The sequence below is a fragment of the Tachypleus tridentatus genome, chromosome 9, assembly GCF_004210375.1.
Source record: "Tachypleus tridentatus isolate NWPU-2018 chromosome 9, ASM421037v1, whole genome shotgun sequence".
In the NCBI taxonomy this organism is placed as follows: Eukaryota; Metazoa; Arthropoda; class Merostomata; order Xiphosura; family Limulidae; genus Tachypleus; species Tachypleus tridentatus.
The window spans coordinates 79,029,877-79,056,228 of NC_134833.1; the positions used below are offsets into that span (position 1 = coordinate 79,029,877).

At 33.9% G+C, this 26,352-nt stretch overlaps 2 long non-coding RNA genes across 2 annotated transcripts in view; one reads left to right on the forward strand and one right to left on the reverse strand.

Moving 5' to 3' along the window:
• LOC143225569 (uncharacterized) overlaps positions 1 to 4,273 on the forward strand; it is a 38,887-nt gene extending 34,614 nt beyond the window's left edge. The window contains exon 3 of the long non-coding RNA XR_013013925.1: positions 3,093 to 4,273. This is a non-coding gene — a long non-coding RNA (uncharacterized LOC143225569). The remainder of the gene's footprint in view (positions 1 to 3,092) is intronic.
• Positions 4,274 to 6,264: 1,991 nt separating this feature from the next.
• Positions 6,265 to 11,450, reverse strand: LOC143225572 (uncharacterized). The gene is made up of 3 exons (XR_013013929.1): positions 11,338 to 11,450; positions 10,508 to 10,715; positions 6,265 to 6,899 (listed from the first exon to the last, which is right to left on the reverse strand). It is a non-coding gene; the product is annotated as an uncharacterized LOC143225572 (long non-coding RNA).
• Positions 11,451 to 26,352: the final 14,902 nt, after the last annotated feature.

Consider the following 26,352-nt stretch of genomic DNA (forward strand, 5'->3'; position numbering starts at 1 on the left):
CCCTCGCACCTAAACATGCTCGCCCTTTTAGCCGTGTGGGCGTTATAATGTTACAATTAATCCCACTATTCGTTGGTAAAAGAGTAGCCAAAAGTTGGTGGTGAGTGGTGATGAATAACTGCCTTCCCTTTAGTCTTACACTGCTAAATTAGGGACGACTAGAGTAGATAGGCTAAGATAGCCCTCGTGGCTTGTGATCAACTTAAGATCCTTTTCTTCAGTCATGCTGCTGTGTGGGTTCTGATCTATATATTTCTAGGTATATATTATCGAGTTTTCACTAACCTAACTGTGTAACACAAAATAGGTTTATAAGATACATTACTCAGTACAGTTTTTGTAATGTCTTTGCAGAGAGACATGCTGTTTTTATATTGTTTCTTCTTTTTCCAAGCACTGTTCAGTCAACTATCATTAATTCATTTTTCAGCAGATTGACTTGTTACTTGGTAGGGTTATACCTTGATCCAGTATGCTCTGATTTTTATTTTATTGATTCCGGCCTTTTTAAACATTTAATGGGCTCAAAAATCAAACAACCCAAATATGTATATTTTAAGCTCTTGTACAATTACATTTACAACAGTTTAAATAAAAATTGACACAAAGTTGCACCCAACACATTGACTTAAAAATAGTTGAACTTGTCCATTTTGAAGGTTTAGAGTTCATAACAAAGCATAATTTGAGCCTTTTTTTTACAATTACTCCTCTATGTTTTAGCCAATTTATATTGGATTTGGTAAAAATATATTGTTTTTTACAGGTCCCACATAGAGGTATAGACAGTTTGGAAATGTTTTCCATCAAGGAAAGAATAATTTGGGATTTTTGTGAACTCTTCATATGTATTCCAACCAACTTAAATGGGATTTGATACAAAGGTAGCTTCTTGGAGGTCCAAAGCAATCATGTAGATTTTTTTATCTTTCTGTGATTTCGTGAATTTTATGGTGTCAAAATTGATCATGCTGGAATTGTGTAGTGGAGACATGTTGCATTTTCTCATAAATGTTGGTCTTTTTAAGTTTTAAAATGAACAAGTAAGTTTTACGTTTTCCACAGAAGCAATACCTCAACTCAGAGCGAAGATAGTCCTCGTGTAGCCTTGCGCAAATGTTCAAACAAACCAAACCTTAACTTAGACAACTATGTTAATATTACAAGTAACGCAGTATTAATAAAGTGATTAACAAATATCATAACCCAAATGTGGCATACCACATTAATGAAACATTCTTCAAACCAAACCAGCCAATAATAGACAAACACAGAAATATTACTACTGGAATACCATTGCATTTAGAACTCAGCTATAAGTACATTCTTTCTGTGTTTATTAAAAAACTGCATTAAATAAAAACGAAAACTAGCAAACAAGTAAAAAAAAATTTTCAAAGAAAGTAAATCTAAGGATGGCTAATATCAACCCTTCAAACACAATGTAAACAAGATAGTAGGGATGGCATTTGCTTCATTCCTACAAAATAGCACAGGCAAGAATTAACATATAAGAGATTTATATAACTATATATTTAATCACAATTGACTTTAAATTATCCTATTTTTGTCTGTTGACATTTTATTACAGTATGTGCTTATGCTACTATGTAGGAAAGATGCAAATGCCATCATTTTTATCTTGTTTACAATGTTTTTGAAAGGTTGATATCAGCCATCCCCAAATTTATTTCTCTTTTTTTAAGAAAAAACATTTTTTTTTTACTTTTATATGCAGGACTAAGCAAGTCACGTCAGTGAATTTACCTACATATTATATACTCGTTCATATAAAGTTTTTTTTTTATAAATTTCGCGCAAACCTACACGAGAGCTATCTGCGCTAGCCGTCTGTAATTTAGCAGTGAAAGACTAGATTAAAGGCAACTAGTCATCACCACCCACCGCTAACTCTTGGGCCACTTTTTTACCAACGAATAGCGGAATTGACCGTCAATTATATCACCCCCATGGCTGAAAAGGCGAGCAAGTTTGGTGTGACGGGGATTAGAACCTGCGACTCTCAAATTACAAGTCGAGCGCCTTAACCACCAGGCCATGCCGATCTTATATAATGTGCGATTAGCCTTTTATAGAGACCCGACAAGCGCGTTAAGGCGTGCGACGCGTACTCGGAGAGGCCCGGGTTCGCATCTTTGTCGCACCAAACATACTCGCCCTTTCAGCCGTTGGGGCGTTATAATGTTACAATCAATCTGCTATTCGTTAATAAAAGAGTAGCGGTGGGCGGTAGGTGGTAATAACTGGTTGCCTTCTCTCTTGTCTTACACTGCTAAATTCGGGACGGCCAGCGCAGATAGCTCTCGTGTAGCTTTGCGCGAAATTCACAAAACAAAAACATTTTGTATCGCATAATATAACTTAATTTCCACAATTAATAAAACAGCAAGAAAGTGAATATATTCATAATTGTTTACTGAAATATAAAAGTTTTTGTAATCAAACGTATATTAGATCTAAAATAATTATATATCTCTATTTGATGATCAAGAGACAGGTTGCATTATTTTTTGTGATAGGAATTCACATTTGATTTGGAATCTTAAACGGATAAATTAAAGGAAATTTGAAGACAAAATCAACAATATTCGTGATTTTTACCACAATTTTTGTCTTCTATTTGTTTAATCATATACAAACATATTGTGAATTCTTCATAAAACAAAATTTGTATTTTTCTTTTCGTATTTATCTTCAGTTATGTGTTGTGTATTTGGGAAACTGTGATACTTGACTAAAGTTGATCAAAGATCCAGGCTCAAAAATCTATAGTATTCAACTTTAAAGTCCAAATCATGAGAGTGATTCACAAATTAAGCTATTCATAAGTTCTGATCAATACTAACAAATGAGGTTATCTTAGTAAGGCAGAGAGTTACGTGGTCTCCTAAGAATTTGCGTTTTGAAGTTATTATCTATGTTTATATAATTACTAAGATTATCTAAGGAACAGTAAAAAGATTTATTGTGTTCTTGTAAACAGTAAATGAGACTGTACATACAGGATGTTCCAAAAACATGTATACACTCTTTGAATGATTATAACTCACTCTACTTTCTCTTTTTTATAGTTTACAGGTGCAACTAAATTAAAGCAATGGCAGAAGCAAGATTAAGTTTTGAAAAAAGGAAATTTATCTTGAAGTGTTACTGGACGTGCGAGAACGTAGCTGAAGTGCAAAGATAGTTTAGATGGGAGTTTCAAACAGATCCACCAATGCGACTTACCATTACTCGCATCGCAGATAAGTTTGAAACAAATGGAACTGTTCAAGACGTCCATAAAGGACGTTCTAGAAAACCGCAGTCGTCCACCAGTCCCATACGAGAAGCAAAGCTGTTGGAAAGTCTTCACCAATCTCCAAGAAAATCTGTTCGGCAAACAGCCTGTTAGACAGGAATCCCAAAATCGAGCGTCCATCGCACGTAGAAGCGTGTTAATTGGAAAATTTTTATTCCGGCATTAGTCCACGCCCTCAGTGAAGATAATCCTGACCGGAGAGTTAAATTTTGTGAGTGGTACCTGGCAAAATGTGCAGAGGATGCACAGTTTCCAAACAAGATTGTCTGGAGCAATGAGGCCACATTTAAGTTAAATGGCTTAGTTAATCACCACAATTGCACCTACTGGGCACCTCAGAACCCGCATGTTGCGATTGAACACCACATAAACTTACCAGGGGGTTACAATGTTGTGTGGATTATCAGCGTTGAGCGCAATTGGACCATTCTTTTCCGAAAACACAGTCACTGGTCTCGTTTATTTGAACTTGCTGTAAGAATCTGTTGTGCCACACATTAAAGAACAATTTGTGGATGAGAAGTTTTATTTCCAGCAAGATGGAGCACCTCCCCATTACCATCATAATGTGAGAGCCTATCTTGACGAAAATTCGCCGAATAGGTGGATTGGGCGAAGAGGTAGCACTGAATTCCCCCCCCCCGTTCTCCAGACCTCACACCTCTGAACTTTTTTTTATGGGGATACGTCAAATATAAGGTTTTAGCACAAAACCTGCAACAATCAATAAGCTGAGAGCGTCAATTGAAAGAGAATGCACCCAAATACCAAATGAAATTATTCGTGAAGTTTGCAATTCCATCTGTCAGCGTTATCAACAGTGCCTGGATCAGAATAGTCATCAGTTCGAACATCTGCCATAAACTCAAAATATTCTACACTTGTCTTCTTAAACTTGGATTATAAAACCTAGATATATCTTAATAAACATTGTATTTATAATCATTCAAAGTGTGTATACATTTTTTGGGGCACCCTGTATTTATTTAAGGACAACGACCGGTAACTTTTTTATCACAGTAAAATGAAGAAAACACAAAAGTGTTTACTGAAAATAGATATCTATCTTGCACTACTTAACAATTAACAAGTAAAATATGAGTAGATCTAGATAACTGAAACTTAATAATGTTTTTGAAGTAAATTACATTAAGTAACTTAATAAATGATATACGTAAAGTTTAAAGTAGGAGATTAAATATTTTATAGACTTTAAGTATTAAGTCAATTTCTTTATTATTATTATTTTTTATTTCTTATATTAAATAGCAGCCCGAAGAATGAAAGCTTCATGTCCTGACGCATACAATCCTACGGTCTGTAAACAAATAGGAGCGTTCTTTCTCACAGGCATGACTGTGTATAGATCTTTAAAATGTGGGAAAAGTAACTTGTATTTACGTAAACAGAACAGTTGTTATGCAAAGAAGAAAATAACATAGATATCTTAAGAATGAAAAATGGAATAAAGCTTTGCAAGTTTCTGTGTAATAAACAGAACATAAAGAATAATTCGGAACAAAAAGAAAGTTCACTTTAAATAGCTACTGCTCATGGAGGTATCGTCATATTATTATCTATTTCTTTTATCTTTAAGTTATAGACTGAGTTCCAAGTGATTGATAAGTGGTACTTTCACAGGTTTGTACTCGTAACTAATGTACGAATTCACGTCAGTGTTTGTATTTTAAGTTTGCTGTTCCCATTGTTTACTTACATACGTAGAGAACTACTCTAAAACGTAACTCCGCAAAAGTTTCAGGACGTTTAATTACTATTTATATAAACAATTTTCGTCAGCTGCGGCAGTAACGTGTCATTGTAGCTGTGTGCCGTGGCGCACCTATACATGTATCTGTTCATGGCGTACTCACGAAATTGCCATGGTGCAATGTTGTCTCACCATTCCCAAGAGTAAAAAAAAAAAAGACTTAAAATAATGTGTCTATGGGTCGTCCAGAACATTGAATATCATTAATTGGTACAGCACTTTAAATCTGAGCAATATCTTATGTGAAACAATGGATAAATGACAAGGTCAAAGACTCCAATGATTAGGAATGAGCAACTCTAATTTGGAACCAGTCAGCATCACCCACCACTTATACAGCTGCTAATAATGGAGTAGGTGCTGTACTGTATTAGCACATACGCTTTTGTATATTTGCTTAGATCATTATCATATCTTTCTCTTCTTTAGCCAACTAACGAGCAGGTACACATATTACCTATTTTTAATTCGATGTCGTAGTTTTCGTAGTGACCAGTAACATCATTAGCTGCTTTGTGGTCTAGCATAAAATTCTGTTCATAACAGTTGCAGTTCTTTGACATAGGAATTGGCAGTGTTTTTACATCAACTAATTAGTTGCAAAACTATCAATGTTATTTTCAATGCCCTAAGTTCTTAGATTGGAGTTACTGCGTTAAATAGTTATCATGAAGCTGGCGTATGACATCTGATGAACTTACTTTTCTACATTTCAAATTGTACGTGAACCCATTTCATATAACATCTTTGTTTTTCTTTAATGACAGTTGATTTTTGTTTTTTTAGTACATGAAACCAAAATAGTCGTGGAAGGCTCAATTAAAATAATTCTAATATAGTTACGTAACATTGAAAGTATTACGTTTTTCTTCTGACTTCCGGTGATGAGAATATTCACTTTTCAACTAAAGTTCATTGTCAATTAGCTTATAAATGTAGTAACTGGAACTTTTCAGTAGTTATAAATGTAGTATTGTGATATACGTTTTGTATAAATTTCATATGAAAGACTAGTACTATCAAACTGATAGTATAAATAATAAATCTAGATTTGAACTTAAAAACAATAAAAAATATAACTTTCGAAATGAACTGCCCATTTATTGTGTAGTTCTTAACTGAAAAACAACATGAAATTCGAGTCGCGTATTACATTATTTCTAAAAGATTCGTGACCATTTAATATAAAAAATAGAAATATGTGATATATGTTTTTGATAAATAATATAGTCCTTCTTTTCGTTGTCGTAGTTTTTCTATTTTATTCAGAATTTTTACTTTTAAGTTAGTGACAAAGCTTACCAAAACTTGTTTTGGTCGATTCGTAAAGTTCAATCCAACATAAAGATCAAACCTTTTCAATTATTTGTAATAATACAATAGTAACAAGAATATAAAATGTTAATTTTGTAGTCTGGTTTGAAAAAAACAACAAACTTTAGATAATACCTTTCAAATCTTATATTTTTGTAGCAAGACATAAATTTTTGTTAACATCTTCACAATATTCATAATAATTCAGATTACTTGTTACTAAATGTCTATCAGTAAAATGATATTGTTTTTTAGCATACTTCCTGTTACATCACTACTTTATCAGGTATTTCCAACATGTGCTCGATAACTTTTTTTTTGATAACGATAAAGAGCTGGGATCTGCAGTGTTTGCTCAGCGACATCTGGGTGCTGTTTACAAATCCTTGAATTGATGCTATAGTAGTCCTTTATCGTTGCTAAAGCTTTAAAGGAATGTGCTGGATAATCTCTTCTAGCCATTTGAAATGTTTATCCTTTCTTATCTCCTGACTGAAAATAAAAACAAAAATACTTTTGTGTCACATTAGTCCAAATACATTCGAAACTCAGCCTTTCTGCCCTTTTTAAAAATGATAACAATTACATAACACCAACATTGGCTTGGATTATGAAAACTTAAGGATAACAAAAATTTAAATTAACTACTACGTTTTGTTTACTAAATCGGTCTTAACTTCTCTTAAAGAAATATACCAGGTGAATATAAAAAAATAACTACCAGCTTAAATATTGTGTGAAATATTGAAACCAACAAAAACCTATAACCTATCTAAATGATTTCGATTATCAACATAGTATCTGAATCATCGAATCTAACCATACATCACCAAATTATAAAATCCAGCAATACAATATCTAAATTACCAAAATCATAAAACTAACATGAAATACTAAATCTAAGGAATGGAAATCAAAACTACAGTGTAAAAAGTACACAACTGAAAAATTCACATTAAAGTGAGGTAGATCACGCCAACCACCAATATAAATAATACGCTTTTGTTTGTCTTGCGAAACATTTCTCGCAAGTTTCTCGATTTCTCGATCAAACGCTCACAAATCTCAAATCGTTTCACCATTCAGTATTCATCTTACCTGTTTTCTGATTAGTCAAAGTTTTAATGTATCAAGTATGCTATACAAAGGCAAATGTCTTTGTCATCACGTGTTGACTGGTTTCAATTTAAACTTTAGTTTTTTGTATTTCCAAAGTATTTAACACAAACAACTTTCAACCCACGCGTAATTTCTTTAACAATTTAATATTACATATTATGCAATTTCTATGCTTATTTCGGTCTACCCCTCGCTAGTACAGAGGTATGTCTTTGTAATTACAAGGCTAAAATCAGGGGTTCGATTCTCCTCGGTAGGCTCAGAAGATAGCTCGATGTGGCTTTGTTATAAGAGAAACACACACATATTATTTAGGTCTAAAATACGAATGATCTTTTCGTGCAACACCATATGTTTTTCACTTTGTAAAACACACATTCAAACGTTTCTGCATATTCAGGTAAGTTTGGCTTCATTACCACTTGAAATCTATTTGACTTTGCAATAATTTAGCTGAAGTTCGTTTCACAGACTGCTGTAAACACCTTTTAGCTACTTTTTTCTTTTCTACAGATTTTATTCTTTGTTTTGGTGAGTAAATAAAGTTACATACGTGTTACTTGACTAAATAAAGTTACTTTAAATAAGTTTTTGTCTGATTGCGCATTTTGTATAAATAGACCAGGATTAATCGATATAACACATAATCACTTTGTGGCCCGGCATGGCCAGGTGGGTTAAGGCGTGCAATTCGTATTCCGAGGGTCGCGGGTTCGAATACCCCTCGCACCAAAACATGCTCGCCCTTTCAGCCGTGGGGGCGTTATAATGGAACGGTCAATCCCACTATTTATTTGTAAAAGAGTAGCCCAAGTGTTGGCGGTGGGTGGTGATGACTAGCTGCCTTCCCTCTAGTCTTACACTGCTAAATTAGGGACGGCTAGCGCAGATAGCCCTTGAGTAGCTTTGCGCGAAATTCATAAAACAAAACAAACAAACATAATCCCTGCAAAACATCGTAGCTTAAATGGCGTGCATGAAAATGATAAAATAATGAAAATTTAAGCAAAGGCATAAAAACTACCGAAAATGTTTTGCGTGTCGCGACCAGTAAAAAACATAATTGACTTACATTGAACTCATTATCATGAATTAGTAATTTGTTTCAAATTACTTCAATCACTTCTATAAAAACTGAATTACGCACATCAATTTTATGTAGATTGGACTTTTATGATAATTAAGAACAAAGTTTACGTATGTTTATTTTATTTTTTACTGATCAAGAATAAAATTTATTGACGCCAATATTGTAATCATACGTTGGATTTCTACATGAAATTAATAACTTCCAACAATATTTTTGAATTACCTTTTTTTTTCTATGGGTCAGACTTACATCGTTAGATCATATTGGATCAAGATTACAAGTAACTAAGAACATCCTCCTCTCGTGGGTAGCTAGGATAACTTAAAACTCTTCAAGATAGATCAGAATTCTTCAAAATGTCCAACAACATGTGAACGTCTTGCATCAACTAAGCTTCTTGACAATTATTATTCATAAAACATTTTGAGAATATTATAATCTGGCGTTGTTTGTGTATTTGTATTTTTGTTATATCACTATAACAAAACTTTCAACATCACCTTCACAAGTAACAAAGCAATGAATTCAGGCTCAATATCGCCAGTACATTGAACTCTATATATCTATATCCAAACTAATTCTCACAACTAGTACTATATGTCACTCATAGTAATACTTAGGAAGAATATTTCAAACCCCATTACCGAAAGAAAGAAGAAGAAAATCGCGCCCCTTACTTTAGATTTGTGAGTGTATTATGAGAGATACGAGAAATCCTACTACACGATTAGAGAAGACCACAAGTTAGCGGTGAGTGGTATTGATTAGCTGCTTTTCCTGTCACTTCAAAATTAGAGACAGCTAGCGCAGACAACCCTCAAGTAGCCTTGTATGAAATGAAACAAACAACATAATATTTGTTTTTGAATTTCGCGCAAAGCTACACGAGGGCTATCTGCGCTAGCTGTCCCTAATTTAGCAGTGTAAGACTAGAGGGAAGGCAATTAGTCATCACCAACCACCGCCAATGGGCTACTCTTTTACCAACGAATAGTGGGATTGACCACAACATTATAACGCCCCCACGACTGAAAGAGCGAGCATATTCGGTGTGACGGAGATTCGAATCCGCGACCCTCAGATTACGAGTCAGGAGCCTGACCCACCTGGCCATGCCGGGCCAACATAATAGTAATGATATTTTTTAACATATGCTGTTGTTTGTAAAGGCAAGACTGAAACCGATCCCACAAACTTCTTTTAACTCTCGAAAAAGCCTAAAGACCATTTTTTTAATGGATATATATATAAAATGTACAAATTCAACACCATATAGCTGGTAATTAGAATTTTTAACACTATTTTTTATAGATTTATAGACCCAAAACTTTTTCATTCCACGATATTTCACAAAATTTTACAAAATCTTTATTCCTGGTAGGACAGCGGTGAATATACGGATTTACAACGCTATAGTCAAGGGTTCAATCCCTCTCGGTGGATATAATAGATACCCAGATGAGTCTTTCCTATATAAAAGTACATACGTCATGGACATTTACTAATGCCTTAAAACATATTGTTCCATTGAAACAGTCAATCAATCCACAAATTACAATTTATTTTCCCAAAAGAGGGCCGAATGACGCGTGTAAGGGTCATCTGTTTTAACCACTCTCACCAATGTATAGTGGTGTGTTGTCGGTCATTACTAAAATTACGCCACATGAGGGACTCTTAAAGTTGCAATTTGTACTGTCCTGACGTCAGTAAAACTTGTGCATGCCATAGATCAAGAGATTAATTAATTATGCAGTCAGTAGGTTATAACACTCCATGACATAAATTACCAAAGCAAGAAATAAAATTATTTGTAACTTTTAATTTTGGTTTTATTTACTTTAAGGGACCCTGCAGAAGTACATTTAATTATAGTTGTTTGACACAGTACCTGGATACTCATGTGGTCTCCTTCAATTTGCTTCTCTGCGGACTTTTACTGCTAGAAACCGGGTTTCGATACCATGGCGGGCAGGAACAGATAATCCTCTGTGTAGCTTTGTGTTCAATAATAAACAACACTTTCAGTTTAAATTAAGTTCCTTTCAAATTATTAGCTCTAAAACACCTGATGATGTCACGGTAACCTAGTGAAACCTCTGGAAACATTAAGAAAAACGTTACTCTGTATATCCGTAATAATAGTGTTGAAAATTATGTAGATCAGAGCTATTTGATTTCTAGTATAATACCATTCATACTTATTACAAAAGACACAGCCCCCGCCCAAAAACAAATTCCTCGTCGGTAAGTCTAAAGGTTTATAACTTCGAAACCGGGTTTTGATATCCATACTGGGCACAACTCAAATAGTTTACTGTGTAGCTTTGCTTTTAACTATAAACAAAATGTACACAAACGACTAAATTTGTTTACATCTTAGATTCCTTTTTTACTGGACATCCTACTTTAAGCAACAAGCAAACCTACAACATCTAGGACCCAACTAGCTAAAAGAGACTTATTTTTGGATTTAGTTTATTCAATTTATCTAGTAGAAAGTTTACCTTTAAGTGAGAAACTCTTTTAAGCAACCAGCAGTAACAAATAACAAATAACCCTAGTAAACTAACGTAAGAAACTTATTTTAGGCTTAGTTTCCTGCATTCTCTTCCTTTCCTTGGAGGAGTAATCTGCTTAGTGATAGAAAATAAATTTTCTAAGAACTCACAGAGTTTAACGTAAAAAAATATTTTAATCTTAGTTTACTAGCTTTCCTACCTTTCCTCAGACGAGTAATCTCCTTAACAACTAGCAACTAAATACTATCTAAAGTAAGAGCCTTATTTCAGGCTTAGTTCTTCCGTATATTTCCTAAGGCAAGTAATTTGCTGATCGACTAGCACCTGTATTTTCTAACACAAACTATGCCATCACGACAGAATTATTCTCTTGTAACGTTATGATTTGCCCAATGATATTAGCACTGTGAAACATACCAAATAAATTCATTTCCTTTCAAATCTGAATTTTAAATGTGTTTAGTTTTTACATTATTCTACAGGGCACCCCCTTATTTAAAGCACTCAATTAAGAAAGTAAGTAAACATCCATCTCACTTCGGCCTGGTTCGAATTCCTGTCACACCAAACATGCTCCCCCTTTCAGCCATGGAGGCGTTATAATATTACGGTCAATTCCACTATTCGTTGGCAGTGGGTGGTGATGACTAGCTGTTTTCCCTCTAGTCATACACTGCAAAATTAGGAACTACTAGCGCAGATAGCCCTCGTGAGATTTGCGCGAAATTCAAACCAATTCATCTCACTCTTACATCTCCAATAACAAAAAAAAGTAAAGAACACTTTTACATTTACAGGAAAACAAGTAAACATCTAGTCCCTCATAAATATGCATAAAAGTAAGTAAACACCCAATATCCAAGAAAAAGTAAACATCCAGTCGCACTCTAACATCTTCCAGAAAGAAAGTAAACATCCAGTCGCTTTCATAAAACATATAAACATTCAATCATTTCATCTTCGAGAAAGCAAATAACACCTAGTTGCACTATTATATTTTCAAGAAGGTGTATATTCACTCAGTGGCCTTATTAAAAGTAAAAAAAAAAAGAAAAGGTAATTGCCTAATCGTAGCTGTGAATTTAAGAAAGATAATAAAGTATTTAATCAGTCTTACCTTTCTTCTTCCTAGAAATGCACTCCAGCAGCACAGCAATATGTTCTACAGACTTAAAACGCTAGAAACCTGGTTTCGATACCTATTAGAGGCGGACCACAGATAATCCATTGTGAAGCTTTGAGCTAAACTACAAACAAACTTCATCAGAAACATTCATTAAGTTTTATAAAAAAGGGGGAAAATTTTAACTTGTATGCCTCGTAGGTACGTTTATCAATAGTTTCAGAAAAAAAAAAAACGTGAAACTTAACACGGTATTGACTTTAACTTCATATGACCTGAATCAAATTACAAAATGAAGTGGCTAATTACGAAGGCTATACGTAACAGAAAATATCAATGGCCTTGGATGCTTTCTTACAGTTATATTTATATATGAGACAACCTGATATACAAAATTACTTTTGAGTTGTAATCGCTAATATTGGCTGCAATTCTTTCCTTTTCATGTTTCTTTTCTTCCGAGATCTACATTTTTGCGTATTAGATGTGTCATTTCAAACTGGTCCTTAACTTTACAAGTGTAACCGAAAGTTATTATCGACAGTAAGCCCAGAACTTAGAAAGAAACAGTTAGCTTGCCAACAATCATATCATTGGAATTATAGGCTTTATTTAATATGTTATGTTTCATTTCCTTATCTTTCAATTACTAAAATAACTTTTATAGTTCATTTGACTTTTTCTTGTTGTTCCGAGATCTTGTCATGTACTCTCCTATTACATATAATATCTGTGATAAAACTTGTTATTTTAATTGTAGTTTCGGTAGCTACAACACTTTATTCAAGAAAAAAGAAAAAGGAATCAATATTTTGATTTACTTTGTTGATACACCACGACCTTGTGATTAAAGAGTCTGGAGTACTTTCCCAGGCTTGCCAAACTTTATGAAGTAGACAAACATTCCATTACAGTCACCCTCAAGGACAACTCCTGTAGCCTACAGGTGAAGGTGGAGTTTAGCAGAGACTAATTCCTGTATAAGCTCAGTACTTATGTTGAAAAGTAAAAGTTTTGGAGCGAATTTTAAGAATTACAATTTGATTATGTGCAATACTGAAGAAAATGAGATGGTTATAAAACTACGAGAAGCATCTCCAGAAGGAATTGACTAGGTGATCATTTTCATGTGCAGGTGTACCTATAGATTTTTTAACCATATTGACCGGTAAAGCAGGACAATTAGAGCGCCTCTGTAGGTACCAAATGGAAACAACCTGCTCACTGGCATACCAAGAAGAAGAAGGAACCCTGCGGCTTTTACATTTTACATTCCGACGAGCATTGAAGCAAGGAAATCAGAACACGTGATCTGAACGACTTGTCCTGTCTTTCCAATGATCTATAAAGGCTTCACTAGGCTAGGAAAGGAAAGTCGTGTAATTTGTTAGCGCTGAGTGGACTGCGCTCAGTCGGTTGGGGCCCTGGAGACTACCCCTGGTGGAAGCGGCGCTTTTAGTTGAAAAATAGAAATTCGGCCTCTTTTACAAATGCAAAACTCCCTCTGCGCTAGCCATTATGGCGCATCCACTGTAAGGATCTGACCTGATGCTTTGGAACAGAATTCCAAAAAAGTATTAGAACAAGAAAACTCTCCTGTTATGTTCGAAAGTTTATATATATATATATGTATGTATATTCATACAATAATTTTTTATATTTAATTTCATTGCCACACTTCACACTTTTTACAAATTATGTTTATTTCTTTTCAGATGTATTTTCTTTATGACTAGCAAACATTTTGGGCTTGTATTGCCTGTTCTTCTGGTAACATTTTGTAAATAAACTACATGCAAGCATAACTAACATAAGAAACTTATCATTTTCGAGAATAACAAAATAAATTGTTTATTTTTAAGAACAATGTTGCACAATGGGCTTTCTATGCTGTGCCCGCCATGTGTAGTAGCAAAACTAGATTTTTAGCGTCGTAAGCCATCACGAGGTAACAACAAAAGAACAGCGTATCAATTATATTTTCAAATGCGTTTTCACATGAAGCAAAGGAAACAATTAAGCTATTTACTCGTATCATCACAATTCATAAGAGAATTGAATCTCATTTTACTATAAATCAAGTTAAGTTTGTTTTGTTTTTAATTTCGCGCAAAGCTACACGATGGCTATTTGCTCTAGCCGTCCCTAATTTAGCAGTGTAAGACAAAATTGAAGGCAGCTAGTCATCACCACCCACCGCCAACTCTTGGGCTACTCTTTTACCAACGGATAGTGGGATTGGCCGAAACATAATAAAGCCCCCACGGCTGAAAAGGTGAGCATGTTTGAGGCCAAAAATCTAGGTAAACTAATTTTTTTTACCACAAATGTTACTTCTGGTATTGAATAATTTCCAGGTATGACTACAGCCATTCAATAATTTTCTGGAATTAATGCATTTAGCAACTCTGTTCTTACTTAAGATACGCTCCAACCTACTAAATCAATGCTCTTAACAACGCTGTTTTGATTTTAGGTGAACCATAATTTATTAAATAAATATATATAACGACGCTGTTTGATTTAAAATGTGCCCTGAATTACGAATTCAATGTTCTAAGAATGTTGTTTTAAAATATATATCATGGGTGGCTAAAAAGTATTAATAATAATTATTTAAGGTCAATAATTTAATAAATTAAACAAGCTCTGAATTGGCATAATTTCATTTTGTTCACTTTGTTGTTTCCAATATAGAACATGAGTACATTAAGGCTTCATTATTTTATGATCTCAGTTTCACAAAGGTTAAAATTCTATAAAAATAATATCCTGAGTAACCAGAGAAAGCCGTTTAAACTCAAATGTTGTTTTGTGTAACATGAAATACACAGCATCGAAATACTTTAACAGGATACTAAAGCTGAAACTTAAATAATACATTGAAAACTATACTTTTCCACCATCAGTTACGTTTTAATTAAAAATATATTAGTGGCAGATAACAAATAACATTATATTAGTTGAGGTCCCACAATGGTTCAACGATATTCTGAGGGCTTGTAAAGCTAAAAAGTGGGTTTCGATATCGGCTGTTGACAGAATACCGATACCCCATAGCACTATAACTATGAGCATGGTTGGGAATCAAACAAACAAACAAAACAAAAAAACCTAACAGTAATTTCGATTTGAAGATCTCTATCCCCAGAGGAGATAGAGATAACCGGGGGTGCTCAGAAAGATAGACTTTCTCTTCGCCCCGCTCATGAATTAAGAATACGGTAAGGCTACCCGAAAAAATATCGTGACCAAAAAACGAGCTGATTGCGAACCAAGATCAAGCAAAGAAGACGAAAAACCGGCGACCTAACACCAGACACCCAAGGTGAGTGAGTGATACCACAAAACCAACGGCCGATGCGTCACTTGGGGTCCATCAGGGCGGCTGGGACCTTTAGATCCAATGCCAGAACTTAGATGTGGGGGAAACGGAAGAACCCCGAGAAAACCCACTTTTACTAGCTAGTGCCAGTTTGGCTCACAACAAAAGTGGGGGGATCGCACTAGAAGAAGGAAGGGGCCGCTAACCTTTTCCTAAATTTTTGAAAGCCATCGAGAGGTGGTGAGTCCACTGCACTGTGCGGCGAAAGTCCAGGTTCGTGGTCTAGAACTGGCCCGGGTAGATTCTCTGGATATTCATCAGTCGTCTGGAAAAATTCATGTATATTGTGTCTAACTTGAGGTGACTCACAACATAAGAGTGGGGAGTCGCACTGGGAGAGAAAAGAGGCCGTGTCACGATGAAGTCCTCGCCCTTTCCATAACTTGTTAAAGCCATAGACAGGTGTTGAGTCTTCTGTACTGTGCGGCGAAATTCCAGGTTAAGGTTTTAGGACTTGCATAGGTAAATTCTCCGGGTATTCTTTAGTCGACTGGGAAAACTTATGTCTTCTATATATTGGGAATCAAAGTGCGAACACCAAACCTCTTATGAAGAGACATTCAACATGGTATTATGTGTATGATGTCAGAAATATCAACTATTCATTGTACCTACATTATTGAGTCAACAGTTCGTAGTGGAGAAGAGTAAATAACACATACAGTGCACAGTGTTACTGTAAACTATTAATATATGCATTTCGGAGGCTCTAAAAAATATACAAATAGAATATACAAACTAAACGATGGACAAGAGTATTTTTTAGTCTTCACATGAACACTGCCTTTCATTTCGACTTTCAGCTACCTTCCACCGGTAGCAAAGCGGTATGTCTGCGGATATAGAACGCTAGAAACTGGTTTTCGACACCCGTGGTAAACAGAGCAAATATAGCCCATCGTGTAGTTTTGCACTTGACAACAAAAAAGCAAAACACAAGTCGTGGTTATCGCTACTTTACAACAGAGATCTGAGCCGACCATGATCAGGTGGTTAAGGCACTCGACTCGTAATCTGAAGGTCGCGGGTTCGAATTCCCGCCACACCAAAACATGCTCGGGCTTTCAGCCGTGGGGGCGTTATAATGTGACGGTCAATCCCACTATTCGTTGGTAAAAGAGTAGCCCAAGAGTTGGCGGTAGGTGGTGATGACTAGCTGCCTTCCCTCTAGTCTTACATCGCTAAATTATGAACGGTCAGTGCAGACAGTCCTTGTGCAGCTTTGCGCGAAATTCAAAACAAACAAACAAACGCCAGAAATCTGATAATAGGTACATTTTTTTCACTGAGATATACTACATTTATCTATACAAAATTCGACAAAATTTTAGTCCAATGTTCAAATCTATTGTACATTAAAAATTCAGCTGTGTTAGGAAAGCATTTCTATTCTAGATATGTTTGTGAATTGACTAGACCTTGAAATAGGGGTATGGGGGTACTTTGGTTTTGTTCGTTTGTTTCAGTGCAAAGTTTCACAACCGACTGGCTACCCGTGTTGTGTCCAACTCTGAAACACATCTTAAAATTGTAGAGATAGAAGTCTTGACGCTTACCACGGAACCAAATGCATGTAAGTTCGAAAAAGTATTTTAATGGCATGTTAACGAAAAAAAGTATATTTATGATATAAATATCTAATATGTAATGCCTTATCTCTTTTTATACAGGAATCCATCAAATGAATGTGCACGTCTGTGAAGTTTCTCTTCTAATCATTTACCTCCTCAATTTACTGTGTACTCGCAAAATATTCCTTTTGGTTGTTGTTCTTTCTTTGTCAGTCTGACTCGAATTCTGACAAGTCTGTTTGTCCCCCAACCATTCACATGGTTATAGTACTATATTTCGCTTAGAAACTGTTGATGGGAGTGATGTCTCGATTACCTATAATTTTTTAAAGGAAGGATCACCAGGAGTGAAGGAATTAATTATTTATAAATTCTAGTCAAAAGTAAAATAACTATATAATTAGAACTAACAAAATAACTTTATAGTTAATGAAGTCAGTTCTATATAGTATAGCCTACTGATTAAAAATAACTAAGTAATGTCGTGATTCAAAACCCAAAAAACTAAAACCTTCATTCATTATAATAATTGAATCATCAAATATTGTCTTCTTATTAACGTGATTTTCATAAGTAATCCCAATAATCGACCAGCTTAGGATATTTATTATTAAGTCCATATGTTAAGTTAAAAACGCAAATTAAGAATCTTCACAAAAATTCATAAATGATATTCAAGTTTATTTTTAACATTATAAGACTGATAATAATATTTAAACACTTTAAAAATATAGAGGATATCATTACAAATCACAACAACTCGGTTACTTGTTTCTGAGATCCATACAACTTACCAGAACACTACATCTAATGGAATTATTCTGTGTAGTAACATACATTGCTTCTTGATATGTTTACTATATCATATCTACATGAGCTACTTTTAGAGTTACTTAATTTAAAACAATAAAAAAGTAAACTAAAAATTTTGTATTGCTTGAATTATAGATCATTCAAGTTCATTAACTTAGATCTAACGTGTTTCCACAATTAGAAAACGTAGATCTATGTTCATATTAAATTCCAATTGTAGCAAGCTACCTACTTAGAGCAAAACTAAAAATTGGCCAAGTAATGATTAGGGCTAATTAAGTACACTTTTCTAGCGTTTTATATGATAAAGATTAGATGACCTCTTTCACCAGTTGGGTACTCTTGCTGTTATCGATAGTTTCTGCCATAAAAATGTCAACATCTCACAAGATTCGACCAGTTTAGGAGATTTATGATAGTTTTAAATCTTTATAATAAGGCTGCAGTATAAAACAGTCTCTGTGATAGATGTGTAATAATAAAAAGAGAAGAAAACATTCATCCAGGGTACGTAATCTTCCAAAATTCGTAAAACTATTTACAATTTATTTACCAATGACTTTAATATATTATTAATTGGTTACTTACAAATCTTAAACTATTTATTCTTGAAGCTTTCGCATTATTCTCACAAAGAAACTGTTAAGCGCATTATGTTAATATAATAGCTGGTAGGCAAGCAACGACTTACAAGAATAAGAAACAATTTTATTAGTGCTAGAACATACTAACTAACTTCGATAGAACCTTCGACTCAGTGATGACGAGAAACCCACTTGTTGAGAAATTTATATGCAAAAACGGCTCGTTTGGGCTGAGAAAACACTTTACATAGAAGAGCGAACAACGTTTCGACCTTCTTCGGTCATCGTCAGGTTCCGAAGAAGGTCGAAACGTTGTTCGCTCTTCTATGTAAAGTGTTTTCTCAGCCCAAACGAGCCGTTTTTGCATATAAAAAGAACCTTCGACTGTTTTCTTCATGTATGACCAGGGATTAAATATCACGGAAATGGTGTCAGCAGGTGACAGGATATCGGCAGAGGTCAAGTCTGGTCAAGTGTATCTTTCCCTTGTACTTACAAATCGTTGTTTGCCTACCTATTATTAGTTCAGGCTTTTATAAGGATACACTACATTGTAAAAAAAATTATAGTTAAATTCTTAGCAAATTTATTTTCATCATTCAGTTTAACCTGCAGAACTCACTAAAATAATAATAGTTCAAAATCATAGTTTTGAAATTACTTTAATTTATTTTTTTGTGAGGTTCATTTCTTTTGCAATACAAGTTTGGTGTCAACCTTCCACAAACTAGCAGCATTTAACCCATTAAATTTGCCAGTTATTTTGTATGGTTATAAAAATGAAAGATTATACTGCAAATATGAAAGTGCTCGTTCAACTAATGTTTACCACAAGGCTAATTCTGTGTGTCTTCGCTTGAGGCTTTCGCAAGTTTCTTATTTTGTTTTAAGTGTTCGTACGAATCTATGTAAGTTCTATGTGTGTTGATTGTTCATGATTTTCAATTGATAAATTAGAAGGAAGGCAGTTACTCAGCATCACCCACCTCTAAATCTTTGAAAATAGAGAGATTTCAGTAGCCCCATTTTTATGCACTTATATGACCAAAGTGCAAAGCTTGATTATGCGGCAATATAACGCAAACCATGGAGTCTCAGATTCAATGTTCAGTATGTTAACTATTGGTTAACGTTTGGTTCTTTTGTTAAAAGAGCATCAGTTCTATAGAGGTTTAGGCCAGTACAATCTTTCAAAATTAATTTTAGACCTCGAATCATCCATCTTCTCCTTCTCCATTTATTTGTGTTTAACGTGAATTAATTTTTTGAAGAGAAGTGGCATTTACAATCCCGATAGAGCGTCCTATGTTTACATACTTAAAAACAAATTTTGGGTTTCGGTGACTTTTTGTAAGTTGCAACTTGCTGAAAGGTTTTTAGATTGATTTTTTATTCGCAAAACACAATTACAAGTACAATATAATTAAATCGTAAGCATAATATAAACCATAACTCCCTTTTGCTTGTTTTTTATAACATAAGCTACAGAATGTTGGTATCGAAACTTGGAGCTATAATTCCCAAGAGCCTAAAGTTAATAACATTAATTATATAGTACTTCAATTAGTCACGTTTAACTTTTCATAACGATAATTATTTTATTATCTTAAAACTCTTTTTTTTTTAGTTTGATAGCTTATCAAAATACTTTTTGTACTTTAAAGTTAATTATATAATTTTATTTTTTTTATTATTGAAAGTAAACTGTTAAATATTTTGGCGCTAATTAACTATTGGAGCTGTGAATTTTGTACCCTGTATTGTATTAAGATAAATGAAATCTTTATAAATAATAATATTTTATATATTAATAAATACCTCCCATAACACGTTTTTATAAAACATATATTTTATAAATCGTTTTCATTTTTAATATTAAATGATTTTATACATCTATAACATTAATCTGTAATGAAATCATTAACTTTAATACAATTGGACAAATTCCTTCCCCATATCAAAATTCCAAACTGAATTTGGTGGACCCAGCAGAGAGCCCGATGTGGCTTTCCTATATTCTCAGTGTCAATGAGGAATAATTTTTTTTATATACCTAGACACCTTACAGTTTTTCAAATAACAGATTTTAATTAACACAAATCTTTATGTTAATAGAATCTAGTTCTGTGTTACTTTGAATAGCTTTTTTCCAACTTGGATTAATTCAGATACACGGTTTCACTTTGAATGACATTTGTGATTTTATCATGTTGTGACGAATGATTGGCTCTCGGTACATTTCCTGTCATAATAACTGTGAGAAATGTTTCAAATTCTCAGCAACTCAGCTAGGCCCAGTTTTGCGTATTGAAATTTGTAGTACTTCTTTGTGACCTAATTGGAAGGAGAAAACTGATGTCTGGAAACAATTTTAGTTTTCCTATGGTATGTGATATAATGTTATTGAGGCTGGTATTTTCCAGTAAATAGCAGAATTAATGGAATAGTCTCCTTTATTGGATAAATTAAACTATTAAAAATTATAACAGGTCCGATATCCTTCCGAGGATAAGTTCTCATCATATTCTGTAGATTTCTCTGTGGAGCAGGAAGAAGGAAGTGGCCTTTTAATTCCATAGTTGTATGGTTACAATTTTGTATGAAGTTTTTATTATCGTCAACTCAAGAGACTTGACTGTGGGTCCCATGAACTTCTTGGGTGGAAAGCCATGCCTTAGCTAATAGAACTTTACATGGTTTGACAGTAAACTTTAAAACTGGTCGTATAACTGGTCCACTCAGTTTCTAAGATCATTACCCAAGTTCTAATAATGGTGTGAATCATGGAATGCGCAGCTGTAATTTAAACATTCAAGCTTCTTGATAATAAAAGTACAATATTTTTAAAGTGGTAAATAAAACAAACTGTTAGAAGTATTGATGTTGGGAAACAAGTTTCGACACATCTGTGTGTCCTCGTTAGTCTTACGTTGGCCAGTTTTTCCGTCAAAAGATGACATGAAACTGAAGAAGGCACACGAGTGTTTCAAAACTAGTTCCTTCAGTATCAAAACATCTCTTGCTCATGGTTACGATCTTGAGAACTAAAGTTCACTGAATAACTTTAAGCCTAATATCATTGGTTCCAGCATTTGGATTTTTGCTTCAAGTCCATTTCACCTCTCTTTGAATAGCATTATGTACACTTCACAAGATAATAGTACTTTTAACTTTATGATGTTTTCCAAAATATTTTTCTCTAACATCTTCATTTCCTATCTTTTACACCTTATTTTATATTTAAATCGTATTTTTGGTTATATGTATCATGCCTTTCCAGGTCAATCAGTTTTTGTCAATTCAGTTACACTTACGCGATGTATGATACTGCATTTAGTAATGATTGACTACGACTAAAAAGAGAAAATTTAATAAAATATATATATACTAGAAGTAAATATATTAAGAAAAAGAGCCATGGAAAAACTAATTATAGTCTAAACTGAATAAAAGGCTAGATTTTATTTTCTAAAACACTTAATGGGTACTTGTGTACTTCTGCCTAATAAAAGACTAGGTTTTCTTTTCTAAAACACTTAATGGGTACTTGTATACTTCTGCCTAATAAAAGGCTAGGTTTTCTTTTCTAAAACACTTAATGGGTACTTGTGTACTTCTGCCTAATAAAAGACTAGGTTTTCTTTTCTAAAACACTTAATGGGTACTTGTATACTTCTGCCTAATAAAAGGCTAGGTTTTCTTTTCTAAAACACTTAATGGGTACTCGTGTACTTCTGCCTAATAAAACGCAAGCGTGACTCTAGGTGTCAGTAACTGATATTTTCATGATTGTCTCAACATTACGTGTTTTTCGAATATCGTTGTCTTCAATTCCTAAGATTGAAGTAAAAATCTATAAACTGCAAAGAGTGACATAGTATATTGTTTAGAAAAATTCCCTCACAATTAGCGCTACAAATTTAACAATGGACTATCTATGCTCTGTCCACTGCAGGAATCAACCCTTCTGATTTTGATCTACTGGAAAACAGATTTCACAGAAATGTGAAACTGTCAGGTATCTTAAACTTGAACTTGTTCGAATCTATGCGAAATTTGAGGTACTGCTGTATCTCAACATAATAAAAAAAGATATAAGTTATGACTAAACAAACTATTTGTTAGTTTGCGTCACAAAAATTGTTAGGTCATCAATAAAAAAAGCTTGATAAATTTTTATAACTGTTGAAAACAAGCTTATTATATTTCGTTTTCAGCCTCAGAACTTGTTTCAAATAAAAATTCATATCTTGAGATTGAGGTAATCAAAATAATGAAAAGTTATTGGAATTATATACCTAGACCAAGGAATACTAGTAATAGTAAGTTTCGTCTTCCTTCGGCCAATAATGCTTAAAATGCCAACAGAAGTGTTTTTAAAGCTCATAATATAAGTTACTTAATGACTAGATCAAATTAAATTTGTGATAACTTTAGAGCTTGTAGAGAATATAGATGATTGCTGACAGCTTTAATGTGTAGTTTGATGTGATGAATTTTACAGATTTGTCAAGAAGATAGATGGACATGAGGTTAATTCAATTACCAGGCCTACTTTCTGTAACAAAAACGTCATAATTTGTTATATATTTGACAAACGTCTTTTGAATGATGATAAAATGTCTTAATCAGACTACCTCAATCCATTATCGGTATCGTGAATGTTTTTTTTGTGTTAGTACAATAACATAAATGTTTTCTTGTACTCAAATTAGAGCTACAGAAGTTTCTCCATAATTAGATCACTGGTAATATGTTTCATTCTTCCATCCACTCGCTGTCCAACACGAAACATATCGCACTCCATGCGAGTACTCTACCAACTCTCTTACAAACAAGACCTATTATTGGGACTTATCTCGAGATTCTAGAACAGTAAGTAGTAGGGACCTAATTTTAATGGTTGTGTCTCCTGCATATAGACAGACTTAAGTCCTGCACTTCCCATACATTAGAAGAGTGTCCCACTGACTAATCTAAAGGGTTAATACAACAGTAAATGCCAATAAAGTTTCTTATTACGACTAAAATAAACAACAAAACACTCACGTGTTCTTTATATGTATATTGTCAAATAGTATTTATACTTACTACAATGTTATGTTTACTTATAATTCTTCTGTGCTCTCTGCATCTGATATCAATATGAAGTGCACTGGTACTTCTTAAAAATAATACTTTATTAGGTGCCGTTCTACATAGGTAACATATTGTCATGTATATTTTTGAATGGCAATTTATTTCATTTTATAATTTTTCATCAAAATGTATATTTCCTTAATAAATAACAATGTGAGTTTTCGTTAATTATTTAAAATGATTAACATTTTTCTAATAAGCTACTTTAATTACTAGATTATAAATGATTTGGTTTGTTTAAATTAAGCACAAAGCTATACAATTAGTTATCTGTGCTTTGCCGACCGCAGGTATTGAAACCCGGTTTTTTAGCGGCGTGAGTCCACAGACATACTTCTGGAGGGCGCTTTATAAATGATAACGCTAAAATTAACAAAATTTCGTTGTTAGGGATGATTGTTGGCTCCAAACTTTTGAAGAAATTGTGTTCATCAGTATAGACACGTAGATTAAGTAAATAGCGATTTAAAATTCACTAGTTTGCACATAATGCTTTTTTCTTCTTTCTTTTATTTTTGGTTTCGTACGAATAGGCCCGGCATGGCCGAGCGCGTTAAGGCATGCGCTCGTAATCTGAGGGTCGCGGGTTCGCATCCGAGTCGCGCTAAACATGCTCGCCCTCCCAGCCGTGGGGGCGTTATAATGTGCAGTCAATCCTACTATTCGTTGGTAAAAGAGTAGCCCAAGAGTTGGCGGTGGGTGGTGATGACTAGCTGCCTTCCCTCTAGTCTTACACTACAAAATTAGGGACGGCTAGCACAGATAGCCCTCGAGTAGCTTTGTGCGAAAATTCAAAACAAACAAACAAACAAATCGTACGAATATTATTGAATTTATCACGCGTGAAGACAAAATTGAGATAAAGACATCTGAGAAATTAAGGGGAAATTCGTAGTGTAATAGCAATAACATCTCGTAATATTGTAAACTACTTTTGCTTAAAGGTTGATCAGTACAAATCAGAGCTGTCCTTGAAATGTTTGTAATTTTTCATTTTCACGTAAATTTAACTTGTAGCTTAACATGAATTCTTTTCAGGTCACTTTTCGATCACACAAAAATCCTCATTCTTTAATGACAAAAATCAATACATATTGCGGATAATTACGTTTTCATACGTTCCTTTTGCTGTGCGGAATCGTGCTTTGATCCAACCTGTCTCTCTCGCTGTTTGCACCGAGCAAATTAATTTGAGCGCTAGGCGACCCGTTGATCGGGGGCCCAACTGTGGAATGCGGACCTACAAAAAACAATATACTGCGCATGCTTGATGAGTGCGTGGGCTTAGCAGGTTCGCTGATTCAAGCCACAAGGGAGGGCCTTGGATATGTCACGAAAATTAAAGCCGCAGATTAGTGAAAATAAGTGTTTCGACGCCATGGAAAGGTCAAAGTATGATCCTATGGGCCAGAATACAAGAACACTGTATAGTTATGTCTAGAAGGAAAGTGAACCTTTCTTGAAGTTTAATTAGTGTTGTTTCCATGTTCAAACTGTTCATCAGTAGATTAACACTGATGGAAGATCATGACCAACAACATTTAGAACATGATTGCCGGGAGCTTAACTAAAAACTACTTTGAAGAATCTCAAGCTATCAACTCCATGTTCACAAAATGTTCCGCCCACTTTTATTCTGATTGGTCACTTGAAAATATACCAACTTGTCAGTTTAGATTCAGATCTGATCGAATAATGAAACTAATGAATAAGATTGAGTAAATTTAAAATTACAGATTTCATTTGCTTTAAGTAGTAATTACGTTGCTCAACTTCTCTTACAGGACCAGAAGAAATAATACATGTTTTAATTTAGAAAGTTGTGGAGAACAGACGTTTTCTTTAAATAATATTATTGTTATTTTAATGTTAAAAGTAGTTACTTTTATTATTAATAGTAGAAATTACAGCTATAAAAGAAAAGTGAAAACTTGTTATCATTTGGTAAACGTTTACGAAGGTTCTTTAGACTAGTCAAATAATTCTTTGCCAAATAATTTAGATAATTTAGTGTTACAAATAATTCATTAGATAAAACGTTTGTTGTAATTCAAGAAAGTATTTCCAAAATTTTATTTTCTCACAAATATAACCTGTTAATTATTTTTATTTCACATACAACATTATCTGTCAGTTAGTTTGTTTGTTGACAACCACAATGCTACGCTATGAGTGCTGTACCGAAGTTTTTAGCATGATAAGCCCTCAGACGTATCTCTGAACTAGCAGTGAGCAACTGCATTAGTAATTTTAAGAACCAATAAGTGAAAGCAAATAATAATATAAAATAGTATGTTTACCACTTTACATTTGCCATATCCTGTGCTGAGGAGGCCTTTTCTTGAATACCAGAACTTATCAGGCAGGCTAACAAATAACACAAACAATAGTTGTATAGCCTATTTGCCATACATGCAATTTGACAACTATATAGTAACGTTTGTGTATATTATGCATATAAAATAATATGTCAACTATATTTAAATGTTTGTCTTCGTTAAATATTTATTATAATTTATTATAATATGTCATCTATCCTTAATATTTGTATGTGTTAAAAGATATAGTAAGTTTCAAAATATATCCCGTTATATAATAT